At 32.3% G+C, this 21,689-nt stretch overlaps 1 pseudogene; it reads left to right on the top strand.

The window, feature by feature from the left end:
• Nucleotides 1-13,189: 13,189 nt before the first annotated feature.
• LOC120597356 (uncharacterized) lies at nucleotides 13,190-13,308 on the top strand (annotated as a pseudogene).
• The last annotated feature ends 8,381 nt before the right edge of the window (nucleotides 13,309-21,689 follow it).

Below are 21,689 nucleotides of genomic sequence, written 5' to 3'. Positions count from 1 at the left end.
GTCTAGGAACCAAAAAAAAAAAATAGAGTGACAATAATATTCCATATTATAGAGTGTCCAGCCACCCTCAAAGCCTTCCCTAATTTTATCTGAGTATCTCCTGGGTGTTGCACATCTTGATCTTTACTTCCTCTCCTCCAAATGTAGTAATGAATATGGCAAAACAGTCATGAGGCCTCAGAGAGCAGTAGTAAAAAGCTCCACCATTATCAACTAGTACAATGGAGAAGGCAGCACTTATACAGTCACAGTGACTCCAAAAGACTTAAAAGTTAGAGACTTAACACTGCCTGACACATTGTACACTGCCAATTACTATTTGTTAAAATTACTATTACAGTTGTATTGACTCATACTTCAGTGTTTTTGTTACACATTAAGACCAGAGAAGATTGAACTTTGTACAGGCTACTGAAAGTGCTACTTATGAAGCAATTGTTTAGAAGAGAATAAGAAACACCCAGCTAAGCCGGGTCAAACATAAAATCCTGAAAGAAAATAGGAAATATGTTGTTTTAAGCCACTAAGTTATGTGTTCTGTTATGTAGCAATGGGTAACTGGAACACTAAATATTCGTCTTTTTATTGCTAATGTAAATAAAATATTTTCCTTTTTTTCCCTTCTCATTTTACTTATTTGTTTGTACTAGAGAATATTTTGTACATTTATTTATATATTAACATTTTATGCATTAAAAGTTCAAGCAGCTAGTATATTGAATTCTTATTTTAAATTGATTTAAAGTTATTTTTTAGGTTTTTCATATATAAAATCATATTGACCGTAAAATATTTTATCCTTTATAAAATATTTATACTACTCATTTTATTTCATTTTATTTGCATGTCTAATTGTATTGGTCAGTACATCGAGAACAATGTTAAAATACAGTGGCAATATTGGACTCATGTTTTATTTCCAACTTTAATAAAAATGCTTCTAGGTGTCTCATCAGGCCTTAAACAAAATCACTGTAGGAAAATTTCTATTCTTATTTTACTAAGAGTTTTTAAGTTGCTTTTTAAAACATCAGGAATAGATACTAAGAATTATCTAATTTTTTTAAGCATCTTGCTCATTCACTCTGGAATATTATTTCTGACAAATTTTTTTAATATATAACAATTCTGTTCATTTTATTGTTCAATCTGAGAGTCTTTTTGTATAATAGATAATTTTTCTTATTTACATTTATTATCATAAATATGTTCAGTTGAAGTTGATAATTTTGTGTTTTAAATGTTTAATCATTTTTCCCCCGTGATATCTTTTACATAGTCTCTATTATCTCTTTTGACAGTGATTTTTTTCCATCAAGTTATACAGATTTATAGCATGCTCTTAATTTTTTAATGGATATAATTAACATTTTAAATTATATAAGTAAATCTTTACTAACTCGACTCAAAAAAATTTTAAATATAAAATTATAAAGATAGAAAAATATATTTCTATATTTTCTTCCACCTTCTCATTTGCTCTCTATCCCCCAACATGTCATATATGCATTTGATATTTTGTTCAGATTGATATCCTTTATCTTTCTTATGTATCAAAAATTTATTTTCATTATTATTTAGTCTTAGATAGAATTTTAGTATTCTTTCTTATTGCTTCATCATTCCTGAGACCATGGTTTTCATTTGCCTCTTGGTTGGCTGAATTTGTCATCAAATAGTTTTATTTTTCAAGGACTTACAGGTGCTATAAACCTGAGTTTTTGCACATTTCAGAAGATATTTGTCCTTAGCTAGGTGAGGGCAAGAGCATTAGCAAAAAGGGTAATTAAAGATTCCTTATTGCTCCTAGATTATAAAATGATTGTGTTTACAATGTATACTTAAACACTCAGTGAGGAAAAAAATAAATTTTGAACAAATATTTTAATAGGAAATATAGATCTGTAGTTCAGTAGACAGATTAGACTTGGAAGGTAAAGGTATTGCAGTTGTTAGCATATAGGGAGTAATTGAATTTATTAGAAAAGATCAGATCACCAAAAAGGAACATATACATAATTGACAGATTTCTATCAATTATGTGATCATTTAGAAGGGAAGTGAGAGAGAATTTAAGTAAGAAAGACTGGAAAATAGTCTGAGGTAGGAAGAAATTCAGAAGAGCCCAGTGTCATAGAAGTCAAGTAGAGGAAAATATTTCCAAAAGCAAGGTATGTACAGTGAACTAGGGGAAATACTACATATACAGAATAAGAAAGTCTAATAGTAAATTCTAGAGTTTTTAATACAAAGTTAAACCTTCACTGATTACCTGTAGTCATTGGTAAATTTCATTAGAACAGTTTAGCAGAGTACAATGGGCAAAAATCAGATTGTAATGGGAATTGTGATGGAAATTAATATATAGTAAACTGAGTGCGAGAGAGAACATGAATGAATTGAAATATGTAAACATCTGGAAAAATTTTTTCCATTTCATTTGACTTTTAGATTCCAGAGAATCATCAAGGAAATGGTAAACTAAAAGGTTAATTGGCTGTATAAAATTAATATTACTTACTCTCATTAATGAAAATTGCCTATCGTTAATGGATAACTGCCAAGTACAGAGTATCTATGATGCATATTGTCAGTATGGGTCAGATTATTTTGTGGAAAATTATTTAGTTGGAGCTAAACATTTTTCATGAAGCCTCAGTCTTCATGGACTCATGGAACACTACTCCACACAAGATTTTAAAGAAATAGACAAGCTACTACCTCCCGGTAGAGTTCTTATTGCACAAAAGAATGGGCCAGTCGTTTGTCAAGTCCAGTAATCATATTTTATATTATATTCTAGTGTAAACATTTGGTGTCAAGTGTTTTATATTAAATCACAGAAGTATAATTTTTCCAGAAATCTGTGGTAGGAGAAAAAAAGGGTATAAACACTCTAGTGTCTCTCCCACCACAGTGCCACCAACTCTCCTAACCTCACAACCCTCCACTTCTTTTCACCAAAAAGAGACTGTTCGCAAGGACAGTAAATAAGCATTTCCTTGAAACAGCAGGCACTTGGCAAAGAATCTAAACAAAAGCAACAGGATCATTAAAGATTTTCAGAAGGGAAATGATGCTATTGAGACAATAGGCAAAAAGGATTATCTAATTATATGATTATATAATCCATTCCCCAGCCCCCTGAGTGACTTCATTTAATCTAATTGAGACATTTATAATTCCACTCTTTGTTCAAAACTTCTATGGATTTTGTAGTTACAAATTTGCAAGGTTCTTAAAAGCACTTCTGCTTATATCTAAACTATGCCCACTGTGAGTAGTTTAAAGGTTGGTTGGTTAATTCTGTCATTAATTTTGAAAGAAAAGATAAAAACTGATAAAAAAAATGTTTCTTGTTATAATAACACCCGTGGGATATATATGATTGCTTAATTACTTTGTTTTTTCTATCTTCTAGAGACAGTAATTGAGAGTCCTAAGAATAAGAACAGACCGACTGTTTTTTTAATTGTGATCTTCTGGATGTTAATTTTTCCATACTTATTGCATTAATACTAGGTTGAACATATGAAATTGCCATTTTATGTCAAAAATATTCAAGTATCAATAATTTCATGTGCATCAATAAACAATTATAATTTCATTGCCATGATCTCTCATCACACATTTTGCAGCATCCATCCCTAAGCCTGCATTTCTCTTTCTCCCTTTTTCACAGATTAAAGTCTATTAATTCTTGGGATTTCTAAGTGATGCTTCCACTTAGAAGCCTTCCTTGACCTCTGTCTTAGTCCATTTGGAGTACTATAACAAAAATATCATAAATTGGGGGGCTTAAAAATGAAAATATTTATTTCTCACAGTAAGGAAGCTGGAAAGTCCAAGTTCGTGGCATTGGCAGATCCAGTGTCTGGTGAAAGCCTGCTTCCACATTAATACTCATCTTCTCACTGTGTTTCCACATGGTAGAAGGGCAGATCTCCCCCAGTCCTCTTTTGTAACAACACTAATCCCATTCATGAGGGCTTCAATCTCATAATCTCATCACCTCCTAAAGGCTTTATCTCAAAATATCATCACATTGGAGATTAGGTTTCAACATATGCATTTTGGGAGGAGACACAAACATTTAGACTATAGCAACCTCCATGCCAATTTAAATCTCTCTACAGTGGACATTCACACACACTTCTTTTATAGTATATATCACAGCTTGCCCCTCATACTTTAAGCAACATGAAAGTATAAAGCATGTATGTTTTTATCATTTTTTCTCCAGTAACTAGCACTATATTTGGCATGCAGGATGTACCAAACAATTGTGAGGTGTATGAAATGAATGATCTTAAAAATACAATATGTATTTTCATATTCAATGAATTACTCTGCACTTAGAAATTTATACTTAATAAAGTTACAATACAGAATCTAAAAAGTTAAAAGCACCTTATACATCCAAGTTTCAGTACTTGGAAAACAAATGTTTACTTTTCAAATCTGTTATTTTTTATTTCAAGAAGATAAAGAATCGGACTCATTTAAAGGACAGTAATTATAAATTCTGCTATCAAAGATAGAAATTCTACAGGTATTAAATTTTAAAGACACGATCACATTCTTATATGTTTAAGATAATTAAAATGGTAAAAATGGGTTGCTAAGAATATTTTAATAACATTTTAGTTCTTAAAATAAGTTTTTTATTTATTTTAAATGAGATAAATATGTTTCTTTTGGCCAAAAATGTTTTTTTGGACGTTGAAGCTATTAAATTACTGTAAAACCAGAGCTTTACTCATTACTAAGTTATAATCAATTCTAATAGGCTAATTTAAAAACACTCTGCTCAAGTAATCAAATGGCTCCAATTCAATAACATATATAAGAGAATAAATATTATTTATTATGGCTAAAGAAAATCTCTTGGAAATCACTATGTGCTGGACTAGACAAGTCTGTATTTACTCCTGAGATGGTCATTGGTGTGAAAATTGAGTGCAGTTAATGGCTTAGGAACTACAAAATATTCTCTTAACTGAAATGAAAAATAGCTGATTCTGCATTGCATAACAAGCATTCAATAAAATCACAACTATTTTTGTCAAACATCTAGGAAACTTTGACCACTTTCCCAGCTACACCAAGGGTTCTCGCTAAATAAACATACAGATACTGAAAAATACGAAGTGTAGAACAAACTTCCTTTCTCCTTATAGGAACTGGAAGCTCTGCTTTGGCTTGTAAGTTACAGTTGAAAGGAAGATACAAAATTCCTTCCAGGACTCAGTTTTGGAAGCAATAAATTCTAAATATTTTTCATTTATACAGAGATAAGTAAAGGCTCAAGGAATGAGATAAGAAATAAATATAACCAAAATTATTGTATATTTCATGTGGCAAAGAGAGAGGAGGCAGGGAATCAAAGTGGTCTCTGAGGGCAAAACCCAGGTCTTTTACATTTTTACAGTCTCTTACAATTACAAATAGTAAGGCGTCAATAGATCTTTGTCAAATAAATGAATCAATAAATAAATTAATGGCTAGATATCTTTTTACTTAAACACCAAGCTTTACTTTTATCTAAAGAAGATCCAGAATCTTTCTTACTACTAATTATAGCATATTCAGTTCTTATGGATATTATAGGATAAAACAGACACACATACAGAAGATAATAATAAAGAAATTTTAGTTACCAATACTTATTTTTAAAAAGAATAACTTTTATTTTGCTTTTGAAGATATTTATTTTATGCAAATTGAAAAGAGAATATTTAAAAAGAAAGTAAATATGAATAGCATGGTATCAGCCAATAAAAGAATCGTGGAAGAAAATAAATAGAAGAGATGAGAATAAAGGATGGTGAACACACTAAGCAGAGTGCCTGAAGATCACAAGCACTCAATCAATATTCATTCACTGATCAAACCACTCTGAGTCGACATAATAATTTTTTAGAAATTAAGTGCCATTCTAAAGGAGAGTCCTTTTCAATGTATTTAGTAACGCAATAAACATTTATCAAGCAACTCAAAATCCCACACATTGTCCAAATACTGAATATACAACAAGATATGAAGACAGGTCATTACATGTCATAAATACAACATAAGATATAAAAAAGACAAAGACTAATAAATAATTATTTATAATACAAAAAGTTGAGCACCATATTAGAGGATGCATAAGGATTTCTATTTGAGAGAGAATAATCTGGATTTGATCGATGAAGGCAAGAGAAAAGATATCATTTAGAATTAGGCCTTGAAGGATGAATAGGAATTTTATATATGAACACCAATATTTAATACTTCAGGAAAAAAGATAACCAAAATAATTCCTTTATACTCAACCAAGTATGTACCTAAGCGAGGTTGACTGGAGTACATACTGCTGCTATACCTGCTATTACTACTACAATATGCATTTTCTTGTTAGCCCTTCAGTTAATAGTAATTCTGTGCCAAAAGTTGTTTCTTTTTAAGCATTTATCACAAGTCAATATAATGGATTTAATTTTAAAAGTATTTCTTACTGAAAGGTTACATTTCCATTGTTATTTCCCTCAGAAGATCCAGCAAAATCCTTTAGATTTTTATCAATTTTCATAGTTCTGGTCCAAGATGGCGACATAGGAGGCTCCTGAACTTCCTTCCTTCCATGAAGACACCAAATGTATGGTTACACATAGAGCAGTTCCCTCTGAAAGAAATCCAGAAACTATGGGAAAGGTTTATATTCATAGGGTAAACAAGAAAATACCCACATTAAAATGAGTAGGAGAGGCTGAGACACACTTTTACCATAAATCTTAGTCCTGGCAAAATGACATACAAGCAGGAGGGAACTCCCAACTACCAGCTTCTCCCTGAGGAATGAAGGATTTGGACCCAATATCTAGTACCCCAATTTTTAAAACTTCCACCAGAAGAATAGGGCCCCAAAACATCTATTTCTGAAAGCCAACTGAGTTTGCATCCTTGAGGTCCACAAGACTATAGCGAACAAATAAACAATTCTTGGTGAGCTCCCAAAGACTCACTGAGGCCACCCCTGTAGGCTCAGGACATAGGGTGCAGAGAAAATGGCCAAGTGACAGTCTTTCCCTGAAACAGGCGTATTTGCACACTTTAAAAGCTGCTGCCTAAGGGTCTGGTACAGAATCAGTGCTGATTGAGATCCTCTCCACTGGGACACTGAAAGGTCTTGGCACATCCTCAACTACTGGGAGCCAATAAGAACAAAGGCAGCCTGGACAATCAGAGGTTTGAGAGATAATCAAGATCCAAGATCTGGCTGAATGATAAGGTTCATCTCCTACAGGAGACCACATTATCAAGACTGAGAGAGGTGACTGTTTTATCTAATGCACAAAAACCAATACAAGGAGTCAAGAAAAAAATTTTTTTTTTAAAAAAAGAGAATGTGTTCCAAACAAAAGAACAAGGTAAAACTCTAGAAAACAGACCTTAATGAAAGGAAGACAAGTAATTTACCTGTCAGAGTTAAAAATAACAGTGATAAAAATACTGAGGTAAAGAAAATACTTCATGAACAAAGTGAGAATTTCAATAAAGAGGAAAGATAAGAACGTAAATCAAATAGAAATCACAGAGCTAAAAAATATAATAACTAAAATGAAAATTCAATAGAGAGGTAGAAAAGTAGACTAGATCAAGTAGAAGAAAGAATTAGTGCATGCAAAGACAGGGCAGTAAAATTCATCCAGTCAGAAGAGCAAAAAGAAGTAGGAATAGAAAAGAGTGAAGACAGATTAAGACATTTACCATGCAACATCAAGTGGACCAACATTCACATCATGGGGGTCACAGATGAGAGAAAGGGACAGAAAGCTTATTCAAAGAAATAATGGCTGAAAACTTCCCAAACTTGCAGGAAAAAGAAAAACAAACCCAAATGCAGAAAGCCCAGAGTTCGAAATAAAAAGCCAAAAACTTCACACTGAGACACATTATAATTAAAATGTGAAAAGTTAAAGAGAATCTTAAAAGCAGCAAGAGAAAAGCACTTTTGTAGTACAAAACTACAAAAGACTATTAGATTTTTCATCATAAATTTTGCAGGCCAGAGGAAGTGGCACAATATATTCAAAGTACTGAAAGAAAAATAAAACTGCCAATCAATAAGACTCTTCTCAGCAAAGTTGTCCTTCAGAATTGAAAGAGATAGAGTTGTCCAGACAAGAGAAAGCTAACGGAGTTCATCCAAATAGACTGTTAAATAAACTTCAGGCTGAAATGAAATAATGTTAATTAGTAACAGAAAAACATATGAAAGTATAAATATCACTGGTAAAGGTAAATATATAATTGAGTTCAAAATACTCTTATGTTGTAATGGTGATGAGTAAATCAATTATACATCTAGAATGAAGGTTAGAAAATAAAAGTATTAAAAATAACTAAGACTACAATAATTTGTTGAATCAGTAATCAAAAACCACTCATGAAGAAAATTCCAGGACCAGATGGCTTCACTAGTGAATTCTACTAAACATTTAAGAAAGAATTAATACTAATTCTTCAAAATTATACACACACACACACACACACACACACACAGAGGAAAGGGGAGAACACTTCCAAACTCATTTAACAAGGCCAGCATTACCTTGATATCAAAACCACACAAGGATGCCACAAGAAAAGAAAGTTATAGACTGATAGACTTGATAAACATAGATGCAAACATCTTCAAAAAATATTAGAAAATCAAATTAAATAGCACATTAAAAGGATCATATGTCATGATCAAGCAGGATTTATTTCAGGAACACAAGGAAGGTTCAACATCTGCAAATCTGTCAATGTGATACACCACATTGACAAAATGAAGGATAAAAATAAAGTGATCATCTCAATAGATCTAGAAAAAGCATTTGACAAAATTCAACATTTATTTATGGTACAAAATCTCAACAAAGTAAGTATAGAAAGAATGTACCTCAACATAATAAAGGCCATATATTACAAGCCCACAGCTAACATCACATTCAATAGTGAAAATATGAAAGCTTTTCCTCCAAGAACAGGAACAATACAATAATGCCAGTCTTGCCATTTTTATTCAGCATAGTACTGGAAGGCCTAGCCAGAGCAATTAGACAAGAAAAGAAATAAAAAATGCATATAAATCAGAAAGGAAGAAGTGAAACTGTCACTATTTGCACTTAACATTTTATATATAGAAAACCTTAAGACGCCACTAAAAAAATTAGAATAAATGAATTTAGTAAAGTTGTCAGATAGAAAATCAATTAACAAAAATCAGTTGTGTTCCTATATACTAACAACATTCTATCAGAAGGAGAAACTAAGAAAACAATCTCATTTACTACTGCATCAAAAGAATATCTAAAAATAAATTTAAACAAAGAGGTGAAAGATCTATTCACTGAAAACTATGACGATGAAAGAAATTGAAGACGACACAAATAAATAGAAAGATACCCTATGTTCATGGATTGGAAGAATTAAAATTGTTAAAATAGCCATACTACCCAAAGCAATCTACAGATTCAATATAGTCTCTATCAAAATTCCAATGGCATTTTTCACAAAAATAAAAAAAATAAAATCAATCTTAAAACTTTTATGGAACCACAAAACACCCAAAATAAAGAGAAAGAAGAATAAAGCAGGAGTTATCACACTTTCTGATTTCAAACTATAATAATCGAGAGTATAGTATTAGCATAAAAACAGACAGATCAGAGGACCAGAATAGAAATAGAGAAATAAACATATATGGTCAATTAATTTTTCGAAAAAGGAGCCAAGAATACACAATGAGGAAAAAAATAATCTGTTGAATAAATCATGTAACAATACTGTATTGCACATTTGAAAGTTTCTAAGAGTAGATCTTAAAAATTAAAAGCTCATTACAAGAAAAAAAATGTAACTATGTGAAGTGATGGATGTTAACTAAACTTATTGTGGTAACCATTTAGCAATATATACATATATTAAATCATATGTTGTATACCTTAAACTAATGCAATTTTACATGTCAATTATATCTAAATAAAACAAAAATAAATTTTCATTTCCTTCTTCTCTGTATTGTCTTTTTAAAATTGCAGTCTCTTCTGTCCCCTCTCAGTTCTCCTACAACAACTTTTCCACTTGAGTGTAGATTTTTCTACCAAAACACATTTCCCATACTGCATTGTCTTGGTTTTCTCATCTGGTTATAAGTGGAATATCTGGATTCCTTAAGTTAAAATTGAATTTCAGATGGGTCTATTGATTATTCATTCAGTTCTACAAAAGGAACTGAAACAAGGTGGTGTGACTTATCTCTAGCAGCACTTTTTTTTGGTCCAGTGAATTTTTGTACTGTTGGAAATCATCCATTTAAATGGGCTATTCTAGGAATTGCTCCATAACCATGACATTTTCTATAGAACAAAATAACTTACAGAGGACTAAAGTGTATGAAAGATACCTTACTTTGCAGAAAACCATTAGGATCCACAGACACGGTTCATTTTACCACCATTCTGTGTTCCATGTAACTATGACACTTCGTTTCCTTGAGGAGATGAGAAAATACTAAAACTTAAATTTGAGTGAGCTAAACTAAAACTCATGTGAGCTTTTCCTGAGTGGTCTGGATCACATGCTTTCTCTATCTCATGAAATCGCAAAGAAGTAAGTAGGTTACAATTCATTTGAAAAGCCGATGAATTCTGTAAAATCTTATAAGGAATAAATAGGGAAATGTTCTCGCAATTCCACCCCTTGTCTCAAATTATATTTAGTCATCTTTGTATTATGCCTCACAGAGTATTTTTAATATATGGTTATTTTATAAATGAAAAATAAAAAATTATTTTAAATAACATTACAATCAGAACAGTAGCATTTTCCTTCCCAAAAATGTTCTTCTAAAAGACACATAACTTTCTCTATCTGATTGATCTCACTTCTATTGATGGCTTAATATGTTTCATAATCACCTTAATTGTAAAGCCACAAAACTTGGAAGCCTATATAAGCAAATAAAAACTTGGGATACTCTGCTGGAAAAATATCTTCCATGTCCTTTTTTTTAAAAAGCTTGAAGACTCTTGGGTTTTTGATGTCCTGATTAAATCTTTCAATAAATCTGGGGTCACCACCTAGTATAGATCTTAATCCTAGATTGGAGAGAAAGGCACAAAAATCCATCCCATCACCTAACAATAGAGATTTTAGGTTTTTCTATGCTATGAGCTAAAACTCTTAGGAAAACTGCAGTTTTCCCTGCTCCCTATACAATACAAATCAATATGCCTAGGATATCCTAGGAGACACTAGACCCTTTCTAAGGTTAACGTTGTTACTTACGATTGACTAGAATTTATTAACCAGGTAACTAGCCCAGCCTAGAAGACTTTGACTCATTGTCTGATTTAATTGTCATGTTAGCAATGAAAACTGTATAATGTAAGTGCTCCTAGCATTTATGCCTTTTTTTATGATACCCTATGTAACTGTTTTAAATTGCAGGTGACTGCTAACAACCCCAGGAGTGATGCCAATGTGTTTTGCACACTTAGTCAATCTTAGCATTTGAGAGATTAACTCCATAAAATGTTGCTTACTGATTGTTATAGACCACACAACATTCATTCTGCTCTGCTGACCTGCAGTCCCTGGACTTTTACTATCCCACAGGCAAAATGGTTCTCATCCTCTGAGCTGAAATCATGGTCAACTTCTGTTCTCACCTGTGTCTACTTTCTAAGTTTAAACAGCTAAAGCTAATGACTTTGTGCTTTGAGAATCCTTATTCCCACTCTTTGACAGGTCTACTGTCAAGGTTGCTGCCTTCTTCATAAACTTCATTTTACCTTTGTGAATTTGTGGCATGGAGAAGAGGTTTGACTTAATAAGTGATGCATCATCCTTTACTCTGGGTAATTTGACTTCCCCATAATCTAATGATATTAACTGTCCCAAGCTTCTATTACATGGCTATGGGTCAAATGTGTTTGTTGTCTTAAGAGTTGATATGACAGCTTATGAATCTAAATTTTAGGTCATATACTGAAATAAGACTTAAGATTAAAATTAGCTTTGTATGTGCTATATTCCTTGATATAAAGTTAAATTATAACCACCCAGAAGAAAAGCAGAAATGTTTTATTGACTCAGTTATAGACCTAAGCTTGAGATTTAACCTCAAGAATTGACTTTAAGAATCATTTATGACATATTGGCATGGTGGTAAATATGCAAAGAGCACTGTTTTAAAGCCAGGTTTCTTCAGGAATTTAGAGTTTAAAATATTTAAAAAGATTCTAAGGACATAAAACTTAGAAAATAATATATATACGTTTAAAATTATATATATACATATATATGCACAGACATACATTTTGATTATAAGCTCCTTGAATAAAAGGATCTTTTATATGTGCTTATATATGAATATGTATGTATGTATTATAAATATGTATATAGAGATGATGTCATGATGTTTAAATTTCAGTCAATATACATTTGTTGAATATGATTACATAATAATTTTTAGTCAGACATAGAAACAAAATATTTTATATTTATCTTTAAAACATTTTCACTTTTTTTTCAAAATATTTTGTCCATTACAAAGATGCAGCCTTTTAGGGGGAAAAAAAAATGTGTCTGAAATAGTTAGTGCCCTAAAACAATCAATCCAATTCTGTCCAAGACTATTAAAAAACTAAGGGCACCTTTTGCAAATTATATATATGTAACTAGACTATAGTACCCAATAAAGACATTTAAGGGAGGGGATACTAAAAAAGCAAGCTTTTCTCTTTTTGATGGGAAAAACAGACACCATTTTTTAAATGTTTTTAAGGGCATCATACAGATATTTATATATGTTTTTTTCTGCTTCAGATGAAAGAAGTAGCTATTCCGTGAGCTAGAAAGCCAAACTGAGGGTAATCCTTTAGTTGACTGGAGGAATAGTGATAAGGAAATAGAAAACCTGTGTCTGAGAAAGAAAGGATGTTTGGCTTCCCAAAGATAAGCAATCTAGCAATGCTTTTATGCTATAGCCTTCAAATATTAAGACACATTGCTAGCCAAGATTTTTTCATTGCAGTTTAAAATTTAAGAAAAATCAAAGTTTGAGTATAAATAAGAAAGGTAATGTCTTTGTGCCCTGAACATTTTTTTTCTTTTGAAAGTTCCTCCGAAAATGTCATGTTGAAGACATCACTGCATCTACGGCCATGCTACCCTGAACAAGCCCGATCCCGTCTGATTTCAGAAGCTAAGCAGAGTCGGGCCTGCTTAGTACTTGGATAGGAGACCACCTAGGAAGACCAGGTGCTGTAGGCATAAAAAAATAAGGGATTGTAAACTGGCAAGTTCCTTGCAATCTGTGAGGTCAACCAAGGGTTGCCTTACCTAAAAAAAATAAAAAAAAAAAGACATCGCTTGCAATACAGTGGGGAAAAGATGGTGTCTTTAATAAATAGTCTGGGCCAATCAATATCCATATGAGGGGTGGGAAAGGATCTTGACCCTATATCCCATTACCATACACAAAAAATTGGTTCTAAATGGTTTTCAAATTTAAATGTAGAAGGTAAAGCAATGAAACATTTAAAGAAAAACAGAACATCTTTGTAACTTTGAAGCAATGACCTCTTGAACAGAATATAAAACACCGACAGAAAATATTGATAAATTTAGCAATATTAAATTGTTTCTGCTTATCAAAAAAGACAATTAAGAATAACAGGCAACCCCAGAGAGTGAGAGAAGACATTTATGACACATACATTCAACAAAGGATTTATATCAAATTATATAACTCAAAATTAATTTTTAAAAAATAGGCAACCAAGCAGAAAAATGCAGAAAACTCTTAAGTCGACAATTTAAAAAGAGTATATCCAATTATTCATTAAACATATAAAAAATTACTCAGCTCATCAATCATCAGAGAAATGAAAGTTAAAACTCAAAACAACATCCGTACAGATTCCAAAATGGCTAAAATGATAACAGAAAAAACAGGTTTGGCAAGGATATAGAAAAACCAAACTCTCAAGCATTGCTTATTTGGCAGCTTCCACTAACACTGAACATAAGTATAACCTATGACCCAGAGAAATTTAGACTTAAAAGAATATGTATATTAATAAAGTTTATTTTATTAATATAATAAATATGTAACTATATATATCACAACAACGAAAAATAAAACTAACCCATAATCTAATTAATCTATGATGCTATAATTTAGGGTAGCAGTAAGTTTGGGGAACTGTAATGACTAGGGGCTAGTATTGTTTTGTTTTGTTTTTCTTTATTTGAGCTCTGACTACCTGGGTGTATTCAACTTTTGGAAAGTTATTGAGCTGTACATTTATCATATATGCACTTTAGGCATGCCTATCACAATTCAATTAGTAGAAAAGTGTCATCTCTAAAATAGGTATTATTAAGAAATTGTACTTTTATTCAACAGAGCATAAAAATTCAGTGTTATGGAGGACATATTTGAATTTTTAAAAATATTCTATTACAATCTAAAAACAGTAGCACATGATGGCCATGTATCTAAGTAACAGTTTCATATTTTGAATTTTCTGATATTAATAGAAACTGATTAAATATTTAAATTTTAATATACAAAAGAGTAGATTCAAAGAAACAAATAACGATACTTTGGCCTCATGACATGAGTTAATCTATTCTTAACATTTGAAGTTTGAAGTTAAACAAACTATCCCTTTATGAGTGAATCTAAAATCAGAGTTCCAAACAGTGGATTATTTGAGAGTTTCCTTTAGCAACATTAGAAATGAAAATAGCTGAAACAGCGATCACCTGGCCAGAACAAGAGGAAACAATTTATTGGAAGCATTAAGGAAGCTAAAGCATTTCTCTATCACTCATTCCTCAGAGACCAAACCAATTGCTAATTAAGCTCTGTGACCTACATGCTCAACCCTGCTACAGATTTTGGATTCAAATGCCTAGGGAGATTTTTAAAGTATTTTATCCAGGAATTTAGCATTTTGATAATATCAGTCCTGTGGTTCTTGGTATTTCTCTAGACTAGCATTATTGTCTTTTATTTATAACTAGCTGTTTCTTTTATATAACTTGTTTTTATAACCAGCTCTTGCCTTCTCCTTCTTAAGCAGTTCTTGCTTAATAACCCAGTTCCTGTTATTCGATTTTTGAGTGATTTGTCCAGAAGTGTCCTGCCTTATATGTCAGCACTTTCTAGACAGAAATCTCACTATGCTTCTATTTTTCCCATGGCCGATGGTCTGGGTGATTCTCATTAGATTTGCTTGGTGCTGACAGCCATTGTGTCTCTGGACAATTAACTATTGCCTATTCTCAAACTTTTCTGAAACCATGCTCTGCCTGCAAGCCGGGACATTTGCCTGTCACTTACTCCTCACCAGACCTCAGCGTCCCTGAATGGACTTCCACCAATGTTAGTTTCCAGACTTCTATATCAATCACCTCATCTCACCTGGGAAACAGCCTAAGGTAACCATAGGCTGACACTTATTATGCATCTGCCTTTCTAGAATCCCTCAAGTGGCTGATTTCTGAGTTTCATTCCCAGCCCAGTAGATCTGTCTCACCTTTGAGTTCTAAACATCTCAACCTGGCTCTTCTGATAGCTCTAGCAAGAAGGCAGCAGGAATTAGGGAGAGAATATATTTATTTTTGACTCAGTCAGGTTCAGGATGCAGCAAGACAAGAAATAGCCTGGAATTTTCCATCCTTGACAAGGTTTACCAAATCCTGTTCCACTTGGGCACTGAAATGAACTAAATGATAGGAAAAGCTGAGAAAAGCAAAAGAAGCCAGACACAAAATGAAGAGTATAAGAAGAAAGGAAGACTATGTCAGGACAGTCTGTGCACTACTGTTCCGCATTCATCTGTTACTTTCAAATCTCCTTTGTAGAACACATTACCAGCTTAGTCTAGTCTTGCCCTATCAAATTGGTCAATATGTGTCCATTCATCTTTGCTTTATTTTTAACCAGGAAGAGTAAGCTTTCGTAATTCTAGTTTTTGACTCGTCCTCACCCAAAACCATATTAGTTTGAAAAATATCATTAACCCTGGTTGGTTTCCTCATTTAAAATGACTTGTTTGGATTCTATCAGGAGTTCTCTATATTGAGGGGATTAAAATTCCTTCTATTTGCAAAAGTCATAAGGTTCTTGAGAATAATGAGGTTATGTATGTTCCGGACTTTGTTGGAATGAAATGAAGAACAGAGAGCTGACTACCAGAACCCTGGTGAATATGAATACTCCTGGTTCCAGAGGCAGAGAAGCCAGAGTTAAATCTTCACTTCCCCATTTACACATGATATGACATTGGGCAATTACACAGATTTAAGTAGCCTCAGTCTCCTCATCTATAAAATGTGGATAATAGGGCTGACTCCATAGGGATTTTATCATGCAATATGTAGCACAGAAAAGGCACTTAACAAATATTTACCAGCGTAAACATGTATGTGAGATCTTCTGGTTGATGTAGAAGCACTGTAGAATAATGGAAAGAACAGTGAAGCGCAAATAAATCAGGAGAGTTTCAAATCCTACTTTTGCCATTTGGCCACTGTGGTATCTTGGATGAGTGACATAACCTGACAATTCCTCATCTTTGAAATATGATTACAATAGAAAACTTTTAAGTTATCTTTCATTTTTGATGTGCTACAATTATCTTACCTGTTATTAAAAAAAAACAGCCTTTAAATATTGTGGGGCTCAAGACTGGTTGAATCTTACCATACTGGAATTCAACACCAAGACTTATCATATAGAACTCCAATGTTATAATAAAACATATTTTCTAAACAAAAGATTTTATTTTAAACTATTATGTATCATATTTTGAAGTTGATATTTATCATGCTTTTCTACCAGATTAATTCAAAAATTTTACTTAAAATAACAATAGATATTTTATTATTAAAGAGGTATTTTCTTACCTTTGATACCATATAATTAAGGGGCATAAAAATGGTTGAAATACAACTACATTAAAAGCATCGGTATGGTACATGAACACGAAGTTGCATGTATTTTACTACACATTTTTACCTACCAGTCTTTATTGAATTTGAATTTTCATTTTTTTTGTCTAAAATAATAAACCATATAAAGAGAAAAATTTACATTATAAGCCATAAGGAAATTGAATGTCAAATAACTAGGGGTGTGTGTGTGTGTGTGTGTGTACACATGCACAAGCACATACATATGCATGTTATATTAAAAAATATAATTATATGTAAATCATGTGTGTTTTATATATAATAAAATAGATACACCATAGAGATTGACATGTGTGCTCTTATGTACACACATACACACACACACACACACACACACACACAATTTTAAGGCTCTAAGCCTTACTAAAAAATAATTAGGAAGCAAAAAGATATTACACACAAGATCTGTCAATCACTAAAAAAATAATCCACCTAATAATTAATGTTAATTTGGAAAGTTCACTATCATTTTCTAATGTGTTCAGAGAAAAGCTGCTGCATTTGAGAAGTTCCAGAACTTTGTGAGGTCACATAGTCAATGCATCTACCACAGTGTGTCCCTTCTCCACTTTCCTTTCCCTTGTCCTATCTCTTCACTTTTTTTCTTTGTAATCCTGTATTTGTTTTCTATTTATACACAGCAAAAAAAAACGCAGATTATCTTGCAGTGTCTGTGGGTCAGGCACAACAGTTTAGATAGGTCCTCTGCTCAAGCTTTCCCAGGCTTTCTCAGGTTCTAATCTGAAAGCTCAACTAGGTATGACTTTGCAGCCAGGCTCATTCAGGTTATTAGAATGTATTTCCTGTGGCTGTTGAAAGAAACTCTCATGTCCATAGCTCCCTGCCATGTGCAATATAATGTAACCTAATCAATGGAACGACCTTTGCCACAAGGATGAGATTCAGTAGGAGTCAATTTAGGATGTGTATGCCACTCTGTATGATAGTAATTTGGTAAAAATTCTCTTTCAAAGATCACTAGTCAAATTTACCCATATTGCTGACCTTCACCTTAGTACAAAATTCCACTGAGTTTTTTTTAATCAGAAATAATTTTTTAACTTCAAAATAGAAACTAATGCTAATATGTTGACCCCCACTTTATCTCTGCAGAGTCATTTAGAGATTTACATCTACCATTTTCACACGTTTGATTGACAATCACTTCATAAAATTTTGATATTGTCAAAAAATAGCATGGGTATCATGAGATTATTGTTTTGTTTAAACTTTATACCAAAAATATTGTTCTTATTTATAAAGACAACAAAGCTATACTACTTCACTGTTTCTTTTAAAAACCAAGATGATTATTTAGTATAGTATTAGTGTTGCATCAAATTGTGAAAATGAAGAGGATATAGAATTGAGACTGCAGACAGTATGTAAAAAAAGAGACTTATCTCACCAATCTTTTCATAAAAAAAAACAAAAAAGATAGCAAAAAGAAAAATAATCCATGGACATGTGGAAAAAATCTAGTGACAAAATATCACTATCGACTTCTAAGAATACAAGTTGGTGGTGTCACACCACCACCAGTATCATAATCTGTGCAGAAAGATAGTTCGTGTAGGGTAGAGAAAGGGGAGCTCTAGTGGTTCTAAGAGCTCAGAAGCAATAAGTAACCAAAATAATTCACACATAAAAGGAAAGAACTCTCTTGTTAGAGTCCTTGGCCATTCAAATCTAAGAATGATCCATAGAAGTTGGATAAGAATAAACTGGCTTTGATTTGAGGATGAGTTCCAACATAAGGAAAATATCAGAGGGCACTCTTTAAATCTACCCATGAGGGATACTGGAATTACTGAATAAAAACTTTTATGGAAGGACAGTGACCCAAGGGGATTAAAAAAGAAACTTAAATAGATGAAATGGAGTGAGGTAAATCTCCTAGAAGTGAAAGAAAAAGAACTTTCAAATTCTAGATGCAAGGAGGTGCCAAGGAGGCATTTCTTAGAATATTGGACATGGCTACACAAAGAAGTCATATTTTTAATACTTTACAGTTACCACGGAAAAAAGCTATCAAAAAGTGGAGCTACCCTGACCCACTCCCCACCACAGAAGCATTCTCCTTAAAGTACAAGAAAACCCATATCAATTCACGTGAGTAACAGAAATGGAGAGTGATCAAATCTCATACAAAGATAATAAAAAAAAATGAACTTAATGTATATACGGAAACATGAATGTTCACTAAAAAGTCTCATTACAAATCAGAACTAAACAATACCACAACACGTAAACAGAGAAAAAGATCGAGTGTAAATTAAGAAAAATCTAAAGTGATTAAGTAAATGTAAAAACCAAAAAGAGAAAATCTCAAAAATGAAATGGTTAAACAAGAGGAAAATTTGAAAGTAGAGCTTTTGTACTTTTGTACTTTGTACTTTTCTAAGTACAGAATTAGAAAAAAGAGGAAAGTATTGTTTTCAGTAAGAAAAGCTCAATTAGAATAAATGTGAATGAAGAGATACCATTGAAGATAAAGTAAGGAAAACAAAGGCTAAAAAGGAAGAAAAATAATGAACAAAAATTATATGTATGTATGTATAGATGGACAGATAAGTCGAAAAATAAACAGGCTGATATAGAAGAAAGTATAACAGATATAATAGGTGAGCCTAAAGAAGAAAAAATATGATCTTCACAAATAATAATTCATACAGTTCTGAAAAGATAAAAGGCTTGAACCTATATATTTGCAAGGATATATTGTGCAGTTGGGAAAGTTATTAGAAAATGTTCAACACTGAGGCAACTTCTAGTAAGACTATGCGACTTAGAATTAAAGAATTCTTGGGCATCTAGGCAAGAAGACCAGATCGGGTATAAAGGAAAGGTAACTGGATTGGCAACAGAAATCAATGGCAACACTTCATAAGACAATGGAGATATAAATAGTCAGGAAAAAGTGTGGCTCAGGATTTTAAATCAATCCAAACTGATTTTAAATTACACTTTTACGAATTCAAAAAAAGCACAGGAAATACTGATCCCAAGATCCATTCCTGAGACTTTATCAGAGGAGTCCACCATGAATTCAGAGGAAGCTTCAGGATTTTAAATGTAAAACTATGACTAAAATAAATTGAATATAAGTAACTACAAAGCTAACACCAATAAATGGGGATAACATGACCAAATAGAGTGTAAATATATTCTCTGACAAAAAAAAAATAGTAGATAAGAAAGGCAAAATATATGGAATATACAAGTTCACTGCCTCATAGAATATGAATTGGTGTAAGAAGCTATTGTATCTAATTAAATTCTGAGGTAAAGGGAGGGAATAACAAAGAGGAAGTTACCAGCTAATTTCATTATAGCTACATTATAGTTACATTATTAGCAGACAATATCAATATAAGAGTGAGTCAAGTGAATATATTAAGGTAACTATTAGAAGAAAACACAAGACTTTGATAAATGAGCATAGTATCTCCAACTTAATCACAAATGACTCATATTGTATACTAGAATAAATTCCAAATAAATCAGAGATCTCTAAATAAAAAATAAAATGATAAAAGTATTGAAAAACATGGATAAATTTGCTTTGTAACCTGGAAGAAGAAAATACTTTTATTCCTATCTTTCTATCCATCCACCCACCCACAATATGACATTGGGCAATTACATGGATCTGGCATTAAAGGAATTATATACCTCCCCCCACCCCCAATAAATCAAAAAAGTATTAACCTCGTAATTGTACACTTGAATATGGAACACTTGAAATACACTTGAAATTTTTCTATTAAAATATGTACATATTTTCTATCTCTGTTCACTGGAAAGCCCTAAAAGTAATGTGAACCCACTAGCAAAGACACCTACAGGGCCTAGATTATGGTCTCTGCATATTATTTCCCACTAAAAGGAACTAACACTCTTTGGAAAGTAGCTGATAACAGGTCTGGGGTGGGAAATACACAAGATGATCCTAGGGCACCGTATTTAAAGATTATAGAAGCCAATTTAATGAGACTCCCATAGGCTTAAATTACATGAGAAATTACATGAGAACAGGCATACCTTAGAGATATTGTGTGTTTGGTTCCAGACCTCTACAATAAAGTTCATATTGTAATAAGCCAAGTTACACATGTATTTTGGTTTCCCAGTACATCTTTTTACTATACTGTAGTCCAGTAAATGTACAATAACATTACGTCTAAAAATAACATACATATAAGCAGGGTCAGGCTTGATTAGTACTTGGATGGGAGACCACTTAGGAAGACCAGGTGCTGTAGGTGCAAAAAATTAAAAAATAAGGGATTGTAAGCTGATAAGTTCCCTGCAATCTGTGAGGTCAACCAAGGGTTGCCTCACTTAAAAAAAAAAAGAAAAAATAAATAAAAATAACATACCATAATTAAAAAATACTATTGCTAAAAAATTCTAACCATCATCTGAGCATGCTGGAAAAATGGTGCTAATAGACTTGCTAAACACAAGGTAGCCACAAGTTTCCAATTTGTAAAAACTCAATATCTGCAAAGCACAGTAAAGCAAAGTACAATAAAATGAGATATGCCTGTATAACAATTATAATGAATTGAAACACCTGATACAGTAAAACCTCTGAGTGAGAAATAACATTTTAAAAACACTTAACAAAATTGGTATAGAAGGAAAGTACCTTAGCATAATAA

The sequence above is a fragment of the Pteropus medius genome, unplaced genomic scaffold (assembly GCF_902729225.1).
Source record: "Pteropus medius unplaced genomic scaffold, Ma_sr-lr_union100, whole genome shotgun sequence".
NCBI classification, from domain to species: domain Eukaryota; kingdom Metazoa; phylum Chordata; class Mammalia; order Chiroptera; family Pteropodidae; genus Pteropus; species Pteropus medius.
This window is presented reverse-complemented; position numbering and strand designations above follow the sequence as displayed.